The sequence below is a fragment of the Pipistrellus hanaki genome (genome assembly GCF_964339955.1).
Source record: "Pipistrellus hanaki genome assembly, chromosome: 4".
Taxonomy (NCBI): Eukaryota; Metazoa; Chordata; class Mammalia; order Chiroptera; family Vespertilionidae; genus Pipistrellus; species Pipistrellus hanaki.
Window position 1 is genome coordinate 25,939,140 of NC_140506.1, and position 16,438 is coordinate 25,955,577.

The 16,438-nt window shown below is 45.2% G+C and overlaps 1 protein-coding gene across 7 annotated transcripts in view; it reads left to right on the forward strand.

Annotated features, from left to right (window-relative positions):
* The window catches only part of SLC9A3 (solute carrier family 9 member A3), a 49,739-nt gene that overhangs the window by 13,972 nt on the left and 19,329 nt on the right, over positions 1-16,438 (forward strand). The window lies entirely within an intron of this gene.

The following is a 16,438-nucleotide window of genomic DNA, read 5'->3' on the forward strand; positions in this document are numbered from 1 at the left end:
AGGCACAGCCGTGTTGATGATGCCATGGGACTTTGTCCACACCTTGTGTCTGCAGGAAGAGGTCCTCAGAGAAAGTGACCTTGCTGGGATTTTTTTTACTTGAAACGTAAAGGTTAATGAAATCCAAACTCTTCCCCCGTTCAGAGCATCTGTGTACCAAATCCTTGTAGTCTTTTGGGGGGTCCTTCACATCCTCCAACCCCATGCCAAAGTGAAGTGTCTGCATCTTTGCTTCAGTGGACTTTACAGTGAATTTGATGGTTAGCGTCAATCCCCAGACCTCCAGCCAACCACAACCCCAATTGAGGGCGAGATTTTTCTCCTCTTACAGTGGCTTCCGGTGAAGTAATGAACCTTTCATGTTCTTGAAACTTAAAAGCCTTGAAAAAACAACAACAACAACAACAAATACACACACACACACACAAAAACAACAACAACAACAACAGAAAAAACACACCACACTTCTCTGATTTGCCCAGCCAATCGGGTCTTCAGCTCCCTCATTCTGAGAGGGGAGGCCACTGCCTGTGCCCTTCCATGTCCCTTTCCTGTCTTGTTCAGGAAAAGGGAGCTCGTGTGGTGCTGATCCAGATCTGCTGGACTCTGATGTGACATTCTCCCTTCTGTCTTCTCTGCTTTTCCCCATGTGTCTGTTACACTCAACTGAATCCCTGCTCAATGAGTCATTTGTTGAACAAGGTCTCAGTGTCAGGATCATCAGCTGCCTACTGAAGTTGTGCCCCATGTGTGGTCAGCTTGATTCATGAGTGGGCTCTTCCTTCCCTCTTCTGGGGTCCTGGCCAGCCCCGACCTCCACCCAGCTCACCCCCAACTCCAGGTGCTGCTTTTAAGGACTTTCCCCTTCCCCCGACCTAATTTACCTGCCCTGGACCCTCAGCTTATCTCACACCTGCTCTAGCTTCACTTAAAGATAGAGAAGCCATCTTCAGATCAGTAGAAATCATCCAATCTGGAGAATTTATCTAATCTGTAAATTTGTATATTTCACTAAACCGGGGGCATATGGCCATCATTTCTTTAGATGTTTTTCTACCCCATCCTTTCTCTCCTTTTTTCCTGGGACTACCATTACTCATAAATGGACCTTTTGCCATTGTCCCACAGGCCACTGAGGCTCTTCGTTTTGTAAACTTCCTTCTCTTTGTTCTTCCGATTGGGTAATTTCTATTGACGGATCTTCAGTTCACCATCTCTTTTGTCATTTCTGTCTGCTGTTAAAAGCCTACCCATTGGATTTTTTATTCATATATTTAATTCTTCAATTCTAGAACTGCCATTTGGTTCTTTTAGATATCATCTATTTCAAGGGCCAGTTGACTACAACCTATGGGTTGATCATCTAATTTTGTAAATATAGTTATATTGGAATACAACTGTGTGTTATGGCTGTTTTTTTGTGCTAAATGGTGGAGTTGAGTAGTTGCAAAACAGACCTTATAGCCTAAATGATTTACCATCTGTTGCTTTTTGGCCTTTTATTTCACTCACCCCCCACTCTCCTATCCTTTGGTAGCCATTGGCTTGTTCTCTATATGTTTGTGTTTTGTGTGTTTTTTCAGATTCCATATATAAGTGAAATCATATAGCATTTCACTTTGTCTGACTATTTCATTTAGCACACCTTCTAGGTCCATTCAAGTTATTGTAAATGGCAAGATTTCACTTTTTGTATAGCTAACTAATATTCCATTGTATATGTATATATCACATATTCTTTATCCATTTATCTATTGATGGGCATCTAGGTTGCTTCTATATTGTGGCTTTTACTAGTAATGCTACAATGAGCATAGGGGTGCCTATATCTTTTTAAATTAGTATTTTTGTTTTCTTGGGGTAAATACCCAGACATGGGATTATTGCTGGTCATATGGCAGCTTTATTTTTAAATTTTTGAGGAAACTCCATATTTTTTGTATAGTGGCTGCATCAATTTGCAATCCCACCATAGGGCACAAGGATTCCCTTTTATCCATATCCTTGCCAACACTTGTTTGTTGATTTATTGATGATAGTCACTCTGACAGGTGTGAGGTTATTTCATTGTGGGTGTGTTTTTTGTTGTTGTTGTTAATCCTCGCTTGAAGATATTTTTTCCATTGATTTTTAGAGCTGGAGGGTGAGAGAGAAACACCAATGTGAAAGAGACACATGGATTGGTTGCCTCCTGCATAGGCTCCAATGGGGACCAGAGATCGAAACTGCAAACCAGGCACGTGCCCTTGACAGGGAATTGAGCCCACGACCCTTCAGGGTGCGGGCCAATGCTCCAACCACTGGGAATACTGAACAGGGCTCATTGTGGCTTTGATTTACATTTTTCTGATGAGTAGTGACATTGAGCATCTTTTCTTATGTCTATTGGCCATATGCTCTGGAGAAATATCTATTCAGGTTCTCTGCCCATTTTTAAAAAAAGTTTTATTTTTTATTTTTTGGTGTTGAGTTGTATGAGTTCTTTATATATTTTGGATCCAGATGTATCATTGGTGACTATCTTCTCCCATTGGTGAATGTCTTCTTGTTTTGTTGATGGGTTCCTTCACTGGGCAGAACTCTTTAGTTTGAGTAAGTCCTATTTTTAATTTTTGTTTGTTTATTTGCTTCCCTTGCTCGAGGAGACATATCCAAAAACAATATTGCTAAGACAGATATCAAAGAGTTTCCTGCCTGTTTTTTTCTAGGAGTTTTATGGTTTCAAGTCTTACATTTAAATCTTTAATCCATTTTGAATTTATTTTTATATATAATATAAGAATGTGGCTCAATTTTTTTTTTTTTTTTGCATGTATCTGTCTAGTTTTCCCAGCACCAATTGCTAAAGAAACTGTCTTTACTCCAGTGTATTTCCTTGCCTGATTTGTACTAGGTTCATGGACCATATAAGTGAGGAGTTATTTCTGGGCTCTTTATTCTCTTCCACTGATCTATATATCTGCTTTTATGCCAGTCCCATATTGCTTTAATTATGGTAGGTTTGGAATATAATTTGAAATCTGGGAGCTTGATACCTACCACTTGGTTCTTTCTGAGTGTGTTTTTTTTTGTTTTGTTTTGTTTTGTTTTGTTTTTGGCTATGCTGGGTCTTCTGTGATTTAATGTATATTTTAGGATTACTTGTTCTAATTCTCAGAGAAGGCCATTGTTGTATTTTTTTAATCCTCACCCTAGTATATGTTTGATTTTTTTTTTTTTTTTTGAGAGAGAGAGAGAGAGAAACATTGATGTGAGAGCAAAACATCCATCAACTGCCCTCCAGGTGTACCCCAACAGGGATTGAACCCAAATCCTAGATATGTGCCTTGACCTGAAATTGAACCCCCAAACCTTTTTGGTATATGGGACAACACTTCAATCAACTGAGCCACCTGGCAGGGTCACCATTGGTATTTTAATAGAGATTGCATTGAATCTGTATTTTGCTTTAAGTATTTAAAACATTTTAACACTATTAATCCTGTCAATCATTAAGCCAGGTATAGTCTTCCATTTATTTGTATCCTCTTTAATTTCATTCTTCAGTGTCTTATAGTTTTCAGAGTATAGATCTTTCACCTCTTCAGTTAAATTTATTCCTAGGTATTTATGCTCCCCCACCCCCCATTTTTTAAAATTTAAATTCTTTATTGTTTAAAGTATTACATGAGTCTTCTCTCTCTCTCCCCCCCTCCCCCCTCCACTGACCTCTCCCTGGCTGCTTCCGCACCCTCTTAGTGTCTGTATCCATTGTTAATGCTCATATGCATGCATACAAGTCCTTTGGTTTGCCTTTTGTCTTCTCACTCCCCCACCCCCCCCCGCCTTCCCTCATAGGTTGGATAGTCTGTTCAATGCTATTATTTTTGTTCATCAGTTTATGTTATTCATTATATTCCACAAATGAGTGAGATTGTGTGATGTTTATCTTTCTCTGAGTGGCTTATTTCGCTTAGCATAATGCTCTCTAGTTCCATCCATGCTGTTGCAAATGGTAAGAATTCCTCCCTTTTTTTTAGAGCAGTATAGTATTCCATTGTGTAGATGTGTCACATTTTTCTAATCCGCTTATCTGCTGATGGGCACTTAGGCTGTTTCCAAACCTTAGCTATTGTAAATTGTGCTGCTATGAACATAGGGGTGCATATATCCTTTTTGATTGGTGTTTCTGTTTTCTTGGGATATATATATATGCCTAAAAGTGGGATTACTGGGTCAAATGGAAGTTACATTTTTAATTTTTTGAGGAAACGACATACTGTTCTCCACAGTGGCTGCACCAGTCTGCATGCCCACCAGCAGTGCAAGAGGGTTCTTTTTTTCTCTGCATCTTTGCCAACATTTGTCTTTTGTTGATTTATTGATGATAGCCATTCTGACAGGTGTGAGATGGTACCTCATTGTCATTTTGATTTGCATTTCTCAGATGATTAGTGAGTATTTGTGCTTTTTTGATGCAATTATAAATTGTTTTCTTACTTTCTCCTTTTGATCATTTATTGATACATAGAAATGCAACAAACAGATTTCTGTATATTGATTTTTTACCCTGCAACCTGACTGAATTCACTTATTAGTTCTAATAGTTTTTTGATGGAGTCTTTAGGGTTTTCTATATATATCATGTCATTTGCAAATAATGAGAGTTTTACTTCTTCCTTTCCAATTTGGATGCATTTTACTTATTTTTTTTCCTCTCTCTCTCTTTTAAAATATATTTTATTGATTTTTCACAGAGAGGAGGAGAGAGGGATAGAGAGCTAGAAACGTTGATGAGAGAGAAACATCGACCAGCTGCCTCTTGCACACCCCTACCAGGAATGTGCCCGCAACCAATGTACATCCCCTTGACCGGAATTGAACATGGGACCTTTCAGTCCGCAGACCGACGCTCTACCACTGAGCCAAATCAGTTTCGGCTATTTTTCTTGTTTGATTGTTCTGGTTTTCATTATTTCCTTCTTGCTGTTTACTTTGGGTTTTGTTTATTCTTTTCCTACTTTCTTTAGGTTCAAAGTTATTTGTTATTTTTTGGAATTTGTCCTGCTTTTTGAGATAGGCCCATATAGCATTAACTTCCTTCTTAGAACTACTTTTACTACATACCATAAAATTTGGAAAATTGTGTTTTTATTTTCACTTGTCTCAAGGTAGTTTTCACTTCCTGATTGCTTTACCTTTTGATCCATTGATTGTTGGTATCCTAGCAACAATCAATTGGCCTCCACATATTTGTGTTTTTTTCTAGTTTTCTTCCTGTAGTTGATTTCTAGTTTCACGATATTGTGGTCAGGAAAGATGCTTGATATGATTTCAGTCTGCTTGAATTTATTGAGACTTGTTTGTGGCCTAATGCAGTGTTTTCCAACCTTCTCTCATGATGAGAATCACCTGGTGGAATTGTTAAAACACAGATTCCTGAATCCCAACTAAGAAGTGCTAAACTAGAATTTTTGGGAACATATAGGTAAAATTATATACTTAACTAGTGCTCTAAGACAGATTTTATATACAGAGCACTAAGTTAGGTATGCAATTTTACCTATATGTTCTCAAAAATTCTAGTTTAGCACTTCTTAGTTGGGATTCAGGAATCTGTGTTTTAACAACTCCACCAGGTGATTCTCATCATGAGAGAAGGTTGGGAAACACTGGCCTAATGTATGGTCTATCCTGGTGCATTTAAAAAAAATGTTCCATGTGCATTTAAAAAAAATGTGTATTTTGTACTTTTTAAATGAAATGTTCTAGCAATGTCTTTTAAGTTGATCTAGTCTAATGTGACATTTAGGGCCATTATTTCCTTATTAATTTTCTGTCTGGATGATCTGCCCCCTGATGTGAGTGGGTTATTAAAATGACCTACTGTTCTTGTATTAGTGTGAATTTCTTCCTTTATGTATACTAATACTTGCTTTACATATTTATGTGCTTCTCTGTAGGGTTCAAAGATATTTATGATTGTTATGTCCTCTACTTGGATTGATCCCTTTATTATTAGATAATGTCCTTTTTTGGTCTTTTTTTATTTAATATATTTTATTGATTTTTTACAGAGAGGAAGAGAGAGGGATAGAGAGTTAGAAACATCGATGAGAGAGAATCATCGATCAGTTGCCTCTTGCACACCCCCTACTGGGGATGTACCCGCAACCAAGGTATGTGCCCTTGACCGGAATCGAACCCGGGACCCTTCAGTCCGCAGGTCGATGCTCTATCCACTGAGCCAAACCAGTTTCGTCATTTTTTTTGGTCTTTTTTTTTTTTTTTTTTTTAATTGTTTTAAAGTCTATTTTGTCTGATATGAGTATTGCTACTCTTGCTTTCTTTTCACTTCTATTTGCATGGGATGTCTTTTTCTATCCCTTCATTTTTCATTCTGAGTATCTGTGTGTGTTTCCATTTGAAGTGAGTGTCTTGTAGGCAGCACATAAATGGGTCATTATTTTAAATCTATTCAGTCTATGCCTTTTAATTGGCACATTTAACTTATGTACATCTAAAGTAATTGTTAAGTATGTACAATACTTACTGCCATTTTGTTAGTTGTTGTTTTTAAATATTTTTATTGATTTTTTTTAATAGAGAGAGAGAGGAAGAGGGAGAGAGAGACAAATATCGATGTAAGAGATTGGTTACCTCCCATATGCACCCCAACTGGGGAGCAAACCTACAACCTGGGAATTGAACCCGCTCAACCAACTGAGCCACACCGACCAGGGCACCATTTTGTTAATTGTTTGGGGTTATTTTTGTAGCTCTCTGTTCTTTACTTCCCTTCAAATCTTCCCCTGTGGTTTCCTAGTTATCTTTGGTGTTTTGTTTTGATTTCTCATGTGGTAGTAAAAGTACTATATTTTTACTCCCCCATCTATGCTTTATGCTTTTGATATCATATTTTAGATCTTTTTGTTTTGTGAATCTCCTAACTACTTATTGTAGTTTGAGTTAATTTTTGGTACTTTTGTCTTTATAGTAGGTATTTTTAATATCTGATTCACTATACTTATTAAATATTTGGCTTTATCTGTGAGAATTTTTTCTTTCTCATATTTTCTTATTTCTAATTATAGCCTTTCTTTTCTGCTTAAAGAATACCCTTTACCATTTCTTGCAAAGCTGGTTCAATGGTAAGGAACTCCTTTAGCTTTTGTTTGTCCGGGAAACTTTTTATCTCTCCTTCAATTATGAATGATAACCTTGCCGGGTAAATTATTCTAGGTTGAAGGTTCCTTTTGTGTCACTTCCTTCTGGCCTATAACTCTGAGAAATCAACTGATAGCCTGTAGTTTCCTTTGTATATACCTAGACATTTTTCTCTTGCTGCCTTCAAGATTGTATATTTATTTTAAACTTATGCCATTTTAATGACAATATGTCTTAGTGTAGGTCTCTTTGCTTTCATTTTGTTTGGAACTCACTGTGCTTCCTAGGCCTGGATTCCTGTTTCTTTCCCTAAGTTAAGAAAGTTTTTAGCTATTTATTTCTTTAAATAAAGTTTCTGTTTCTTTCTTTTTTCCTTCTCCTTCTGGGATCCCTATAATGCAAATGTATGCACACTTAATGCTATCTCTGAGGTAACTACCCTAATTTTTAAAAATTTCCTTTTCTTGTTGCTATTCTGATTGGTTGGTTCCACTGGTTTGTCTTCCAGGTTGCTGATTTGTTCTTCTGTTAGAGAATTTTTCACCTCAGTTATTATATTCTTCAGCTCTGCTTGATTCTTTATTATACTTCCTCACTCTTTGTTGAAGTGTTCTCTAAGTTCCTTTATTCTGCTCTATTTTGGTAAGAATCCTTATGACCATTTCTTTAAATTCTTTATCAGGCAAATTTCTTATCTCTGTTGGCTTAAGATATTTTTCCTGGTGATTTTTCTTTCTTCATTTGAGAGATATGTTTCTGTCTTTTTTTTCTGGCTTTCTAAGTTTGATTATATGAATTAGACAAAATAGCTCTCTCCCAGCCTTAAAAAAAAAAAAAAAAAAAGAAAAAGAAAAAAGTGGCCTTGTATGGAAGCAACTTCCGTAAGACTGTGTGTGCTAAGTGTTTCTGGCAGACTGATTGGAGCCTGACAGGAGCCCACAGAGCCTGCGGCACTGGCTTATTGGCCTGGAGCACCTCTGGGCAAGGAGGCCAGGTGCATGTGGTGACACCTGTTGGTCCTACTTGCTCCCTTTAATCAGAGCAGAAATGGGTTCCGAGCAGTGTGGCTGGGAATATGCTACTGTGATCTTGTAGGTAGCCAAAGCACCTGAGTAGAGCCCTCACCTTGTCAATAAGCACCTTCCACCCTGGGGAATTCCCGCAGCTCCCAGAGAGCTTCCACAATTTCCAGGTCTTCTCCATTTGGTCTGTTTCTCTCATTTATTATTCAAAAGCTGTTCACTCCTCCCTCAGTTGTCTCTCGGAAGAAATTTCTTTCTGTATACATGCGTATTTCAGTGTGCTTGTGGGAGGGAGTGAATTCAGTATCCTCTTATGCTGCTGCCATCTTGAACCCCACTATCTAGCCATTCAGGAAAAATGTGCCAATCCCTGTTCTATCACACTGCTAAGATTTGCAGTTTGTTAATTTATTATATTTTCCTTTACATCCTTAAGCACAATTATTTTTATTTAAAAATATATTTTTATTGATTTCAGAGAGGAAGGGAGATTTTGTAATAGAAGAAAACACAATAATTTCAAGAGAAACGTCAAAAGTGCTTTATTCAAAGAAATGTCCATTGCTAGCTACACATTTTCCCCATCTTTCAGGTAATTTGTGGATACTGTCCCAAAAGAACTTCTCTTGTTTCGAGGCAAACCATTTAGAGGCCCAATTTTCCACTTTTTTTGTACGTTTTGAAGTGCTGCTCAGAAAGTGCCCGTGCCATCGATCAGAATAAGTGGTAATCTGAAGTAGCAAGATCTGCTGAATAAGGTGGGTGGGTTAATATGTCCCCAGCAAGATTTTTTAACACGTCTTTAATTGGTTTTAAAGTGTGTGATGGTGCCTTATAATGAAGCAAAATTACTATGCTGTGTCTTCTGGAACATTCTGGTCGTTTTACGATCAAAGTGTGGTTTCAAATTGATTATTTGTTTTCGGTAGCAATCAGTATTAATGGTTTCACCTGGTTTTAGAAGCTCATAATACACCACACCTTTCTGATCCCACCAAACGCAGAGCATTGTCTTCTTTCAAAGTGATTTAGCCTTGCAGTTGATGTTGATGGTTGACCTGGATCAACCCATGATTTTGTGCATTTGGGATTCTCAAAATAAATCCATTTTTCATCGCCAGTCACAATCCTATGCAAAAAAAGACTTTCTTTCATGCCATTGAAGCAACATTTTACTGATGACTTTTTGGTTTTCCATTTGTCTTTTGTTCAATTGATGTGGCACCTATTTTCCTTCCTTTAAAATCTTTCCCGTTGCTTGTAAATGATCGGAAATTGTTTCCTGAGCAATGTTTATCTTTCTGCAAGTTGTTTTTGAGTTTGACACACATCTTCATCCAATAATGTTTGTAATTGTTGGTCTTCAAACTCTTTTGGTTGACCTGGACGTTCTTTGTCTTTCACATTGAAATCATCACTTTTAAAGCATTTAAACCAGTGTTCACAAGTATTTAAGATGGAGCATGGTCACCATAAGCTTCCCTACGTATATGATAACTATCAGCAGCACTTTTCTTCAAAATAAAGTAATGAATTAAAACTTCCCACAAATGCTCTTTTTTTGGCACGAAATTCAACTTTTTTAAAAAATATATTTTTTTATTGATTTCAGACAGGAAGAGGAGGAGAGATAGCAACACCAATGATGAGAGGGAATCATTAATTGGCTGCCTCCTGCACTGGGGATCGAGCCTGCAACCTGGGCATGTGCCTTTGACCAGAATCGAACTTGTGACCCTTCAGTTCACAAGCCGATGCTCTATCAAACCAGCTAGGGCCAAAATTCGACATTTTTAAGCATAAAAATATTTATGATGTTAACACCTTCAGAAAATTTGGCATATGAAGTTTTGAAGCTTGCTGTCAATACAACAAAATAGCATACATATCAAATCGCATATATACCAACATATGTATAACTCCAGCTATTGAAAAAAATCCGCATTATTAACTGGTACAGCTGACTTTCTGGGCTCATCAGTGTCTGTGATGAAGGGGTGCAGGGTCTCCCTGTCTGTCGGACATGAGGGAAACATGGAGAGGCCAACCCTCCCATCGTCCTTGTGTCTGTTGCTCACAATGGCTCAGAACTGGCATCTACTGCTTTCATAGGAAGGCACTAACAATTTTCATTTTTTAATGTAAAAGTTGACAAAGTTTGCCTGAGTTTTGTAAACATGCGATGTTTAAAACGCTTGTGGTTTGTGAGCAGAAGGGCCAGTCCTCCAAGCCCTGTGCACGTGGTGCAGGAAGCAGCCACCTCCCTACCTGCCAGTGCACACCTGCCGGGGGACGAGGGCTCCCTCCCCAGCAAGAGGCCAGGGTCTCACTCTGCTTCATCTGGCGGTGACCTCAGAGCACTCACCTGGAACATCCTTTCTGGCAGGAGGTGTGAGGTCAGTTAGATAATATTGCGGACACTATAAATATCATTGCCTCCTGCCCTGGACTCGGCTGACACATTTACTATAATTCCTCACAGGGTGCCGAGTGAGCACATAATACACCACACCTTCCTAATCCCACCGGTGCGTGGAGGTCAGAGAGGAGTAGACGGGTGGGGAGCGGGTACAGAGCCAGCCCCTGTCCTGGAGCAGTGCTGAGGGGACCCTGTACATTGTCTGTAGAGTTAATGCTGGGGGCCCACCTATGTGTGTGTGTGTGTGTGTGTGTGTGTGTGTGTACCTGAATGTGGCATTTCGTGTCTAACCCTCACCTACTCCTCCTCCAAGAGATGTGGGTCCCCAGTGCTTCTCATCCTTCTGGCAAGGTGTTGCTGTTTGCTCTGGTTAGCTTGTCTACAGGGTTCATTTACCAGGCTTACACACGTTAAAGTAAAACCAGGGGATTTACTGTGCTCCTGCATTTGCGTGGACTCAGCTGAAATCTTGTGGAGAGATCCTGGGAGGCGGCGGCAACCACGCAGGGCCTGACCCAGATGAGGGCCAGGCTGTGTCTCTGCGGGCATGACGCCCATCAGCAATGGCCTTCCTGAACCCCAACTGCCAGCTCTGTCCGGGGCCTTCTCCAGAAATGGCTGGCCGGCTGGCCAGTGCCTTCTAAACTTTGACATCGGTCAGAGATTAGGACTAAACGTGTGTTATCCTGTGGTTACCTCCCTGTGGCCCTGCTGTTTGCACTTAATTAGCTGTAACTCTCTGGTCTCCGCAATCAGTTACCTGTGGGCTTGGAAGTCACGTTGCTCAGGGTCCTTGTTGGAGGACATCTGCCCCAGCAGGGGAGCTCTGGGCCCGGCGGGCCTCGCTCTGCTGTCTGGTGGTCTCGTGTCCTTGGCACACTTTGATTTTGTCCTGTACAGAGGCTTCCGTGTCGCCTCTCAAGGTCACGATCGCTCCTTGCTGTCGGCCTTGGGAGTACATGTTAGTGTTTGTCGAGTTGGAGTTTATACCGGGGTGTTGCTGCCAAGGAAAGAAGGATTTGCGTTGTGTGGGGAGCGGTGTCTCTGGCGGTGGCTGCCAGCATCGGCACGCAGGGTGACGTCCGGCTGGATGGCGCTCTGCCCATGGCACACCACGAGGCGCACAAAGCACAGCTCCTCTGCCTCCCAGCTGCACGGGCCTGGCTTCCTCCCCAGCAAACCCGGAGTTCTGATGCATAAGGTTCCACCACTGCCCACTTCCCAATCCAGGCCACTCTGGTCACACGTGGACGTGGGATCCTGGGCCTGTCTCTGTGTTCGTGGCTCAGGCCTTGGACAGGCCCTATGTGGAGCCCACAGCTGTGGGTCCAGAGGAGGCGGCCAGGATGCTGCTCACACATGCCTGCTGGTCCCTTGTGTCTTGGGACGGAAAGAGAACAAAGGCTGGGAGGGAACTGAGGCTCTTCCCGTGCCCACCCAATCACGTGGTTCCTATAGCCTGGGCAGAAGTGCTGGGTCTTCTGGGGATGAGGACGGTGGTGAGGAGCAGGGCAAGAACCTGGGCCCCTACCCTGACCACTCTGTGTCCAGCCCCTGCCACCTGGCACCCTCTTGGCAAGCATCCCCAGAAGACATGCTGCCCGAGGTGGTGGGGGTGACAAAGCTGGTGGACTGGAGGTTGCCCCACAAGCACGGGTGAGCGCTCTCCCCACCTTCACTCGCTCGGGGCTGTGGGCGTGGACAGAGAGTGCGGGAAGGAGAGAGAGGCCCGTGTGTGCGGTGCTGCGGTCACTTCCACCCCATCACCTCGGAGAATATTCACAGTAACCATGCGTGCGACATGAGTATTACTATCCATCCTGGTAACGCGCAGGCAGGAAGTGTGTGGCCTGCAGCAGTTTGGGGTCCTGACCAAGAGCTGAGTCCACCTGTGTCCGAGGACCATGCCCCGGTGGCCAGGCCCGGCTCTGGCCGGAGAGCCTCGCCATCCTCAGTGGGAACGCCGCCGCAGGGCACCTGGAGCCAGAACTTGGCTTTCTTGTTCCTAAAATGCCCATTATGTGCTTAATTGCTAAACCACTAGCAAATAGCCACTTTAAGCCAATCGAGGCTCCAGTTTAATTAGCTCATTACAATGCGGCCTGCCGTCTGAGAGGGGTCATGGGATTTGAGGAGAGCCGCCCGCGGGCCTGACCTGTCTTAGACTGGCTGGCGAGACACGCTCGAGAAGAAATCCCATCAACCAGAGACCCTGAGGTCTGGGTGAAAATGGGGAACCCAGACGATCTCTCCCCAGTCCCCGAGCCAGAAAGATAAACCATGCCCCAGAGGCCGAGCGGTGAAGTGGAGGGAGGACAGAAATCGCAGCTGAAAAGAGTTGTTCCCCCAATTATTGAGGGGAAAGAAGGAAAATCAGCATTGAGAGGTATCCTTGCTAACAAGAATGTTCTCAAGGATGAAAAAGTTTCTTCTGATCACCAGATAGAAAAAAAACAAGCCGACAGGTGACTCACAGGTGAACTAGGTAAGGAAAGCAGCTGATCTCACTCCACGCAGAGCCGAGGTGATGGGCAGCACCTGGGGGAGGTTCTGGGCCGCTGAGCAGCCTCAGGACACAGCCCCACGGCACAGGCAGCGGCGGGGAGGAGAGCCGTCTGCAGAAGTGAGAAGGCGGAACCCAGCTTGAGAACTCGTGAAGTCGGGAACAAATGCTGTGAAGAAACAGGCCACAGAAAAGGAAAGCCTGGTCCCCAAACTTAAGAGAAGTTAGGTGGACTCACCCCCGGCGGAGGTGCTGTTTCTCACCTGCCTGGGACAGAGACAGGACCCCTGTCCCCACCGTGGGCAGGTGTGACGGGCACTTCCACTCAGGTGAGCCCTCCCGCCCCCTGCCAGGACCCCACCCTCCCCGAGCGCCCAGCGCTGACGGCGAAAGCTCAGAAACAAGTGCCTGTGCCTCGCACAGTGTGGGGGCATGTTTCTTTCTCAGTGAGTAAAAAGGTCACATTGGTTTCTTCTGTGGATTTTCGGGGCTGACTTGATCAAGAGCATCTGCTCTGAAGCTGGCCTGTCTCTCACACTCTCGTTTCCCAAATTAATAAGATTGTGTAGTAACCAGCTGCCATACAGGAATGTGGCCAAGGATTAGCCGATGGTGCCCGCTCGGACTTCCCGTTCCTAAAGTGCAAAATTTGTTGTTGTTTTTAAGGAGAAGCCTGGTCCCTGGGCACCTTCCCGCCCCACTGGCCCTGCCTCTGTCAGATGCAAATGCTCAGTGCTCCTGATCCATGGTGCATCTCCCGTTTTGGAGACTGTCACTAAACACTAGGTCCTGACTGCACAACCTGAGCCAGCTCAGCAGAGTGTACGAGGCAAGGGGCCTTCCGGAGTTCAGAGGTCACTCGGTGCCCCCTCCCCAATTCTGGCCCTGAGCCCTGTGACCCTCGGTTTTATGTCTTTTGGTCACTGGCTTCTGTCTTTCAAGAGGCCTACAGGTCACTGGGCACCAAGCTCCCAGTCTCCCAGCTGCCAAGCGAGGAGGCTGCCACCAATGCAGCCTTTGCGATAGCCTGTCCAGGACAGAAAGAAGGACAGAAGACAAGCACTTTATAGAAAACAGCGACTTCAGCTAGATGTTGCTCAGCAGAGTGTACGAGCTCACAGCCCTGCAGGGAGTCTCCCTGAGCTTGGGCAGGCCCTGCAGCTAGAGCCTTCAGGAGGGTGGCCCCAACACCGCTGGCTTGAGGCTCCTGGGAATTACTGGGGGCAGGAGAGGATGTCACCCCCACCCCAGAGAAAGGCCCAGTCCAGGACAGAGAAGTGGGGTCTGACAGGGGCAGGGACGGCTGGCCTTGTACTATACCCAGCTCCTGGACACCAAGGCCGTTAGGAAAGAAGAGAAGACCATTAGCTCAGCTCTCTCTGGACATTAATGAACAGTTAGGGAGAGTCCGGATGGACACGTGCCCCAATCCTTTCCAGAGTCCACCAGGGAGGGGCCCTGAGACCCGTTAGAAAGCAGACCCGGGGCGGCCCAGGACCTGCCGAGTCTGAGGTCTGGAGTGGGGCCCTGGGCCCTGCAGGGGGTTCTTGTGCTGCCGAATGTGTTTGGGTGTCAGGGCCACCGGCCACAGGGAGGGCAGACTTCCCAGGCCCAGGGCAGGTGGAGTCTGTTGTCTCAGGAGGAGATGACCTCGCTGTGCCCTTGCCCTTGCTGTGTGTGAGGACCCGGAGGCCAGCTGCTGAGGGAGGACAGGGGGAGGGGGGGTAGAGGGGGGTCTCTCGGACGCGGCCGTGTGGGAGCAGAGCTGGGCCCGAGGTAGCCTTGCTGGATGCTCCTTTCTCACCCGTATGAGGGCCTGCCCAAGCTCAGGAAGACTCCCTGCAGGGCTGTGAGCCCGAACACTCTGCTGAGGCCCGGATGTTGCTCTGCTGAGTGGCCAGGCAGGGCCTGAGGATCTCCAGGAACCCGGCCCTCCGCATTCGGAAGCAACCTCTCTCCTCGGGGTGGTCGCCCTGTGGTGCCCATTGTGCCCTGTCCTCAGGCATGTGGCCACATCCAGGCGCCGGCCTCCTGGGCCTGCAGGTTTCTCCATGGAGGTGGGAACTCCCTCTGTGGCTTCCTGGGTGGCTCTGCTGGGGTGGGGCGAAGAGATGCTGCCTCCACCCGACGTGTGTGTGTGTGTGTGTGTGTGTGTGTGTGTGTGTGTGTATGTATGTATGTGTGATATATCAGAGGGGAAAGCAGGACCTGGTTAGAAAGCAAGATGTGCTGAAACTGGTTTGGCTCAGTGGATAGAGCTTTGGCCTGCGGACTGAGGGGTCCCGGGTTCAATTCCAATCAAGGGCATGTACATTGGTTGCAGGCACATCCCTGGTGGGGGGTGTGTAGGAGGCAGCTGGTTGATGTTCCTCTCTCATCGATGTTTCTGGCTCTCTATTCCTCTCCCTTCCTCTCTGTAAAAAATCAATAAAATATATTTGAAGAAAGAAAGCAAGATGTGCAGCTGGCTGGGGCTCTTGGAGGACCTGCAGGCGTGGGAGCGGGACCCCTAGCGGGTCCTCAGGTCCCAGAAGCATAGCCTGTTCTGCCTCTCCCTGCTGAAACCTGAACTTGCCAAGCGTGCAGGGAGGCCTTGTAGTCATAGGTCACAGGCCAGAGGCCCTGGTACCCGGAGGGACCTGTGCTGGGCCTGCCACTCGGCCCCTTAGCCGGACTGGAGAGGGCTGTCCACGGGGAAGAAGCAGGAGTGAGACCAGGAGACCTCTTTGCTTGGGCGGGGAACCCTCACAGTGAGCGGGAATTACAAGGGAGGAAACAGGTCAGGAGGGGTGAGGCAGCCTGCCAGCAGGGGTGGGGCTGGATCAGAACCGGCAGGACCCAGCCTCCGAGCCAGCCACCTCCTCCGGCCTCACCCAAGCATTCTCCCCGGGATGGGACAGGGTCTGCACAGGGTACAGACCCTGGCAGGACAGCGCCCGGCTCTGCCTCCCTCTCCTGCCTGCTGGGGACAGGGATCCTGTCAGCTCAGGGGACAGCGCCTCAGAATGTCAGAGAAGGCCTCTCAGTAGGCAGGACTTCGGTGGATGGAAACGATAACGATGCCAAACATTGCTTAAGCAGGAGTCCACCGCTTCTGACAACATTCCGGCTGTTTCGAAATCGGGCTTCATGTGGAATTATCATATTTTTTTCTGCGTCTTACAATAGAACAGAAGAAAAACGGACTCCAATAGGCTGTGCAGGCGGGGCCTCTGCCTCGCCTCCTAAGATCCTGGCAAGGTTGATGGCTCCGGGAGTGGAGGGGACCTAGAATGTGAGCAGTGAGCTCGTTTCTTTAGGGAGCCCTGGAGACCCTGGCCTCAGAAGGCTGTGTTCCTGGGCGGGGGT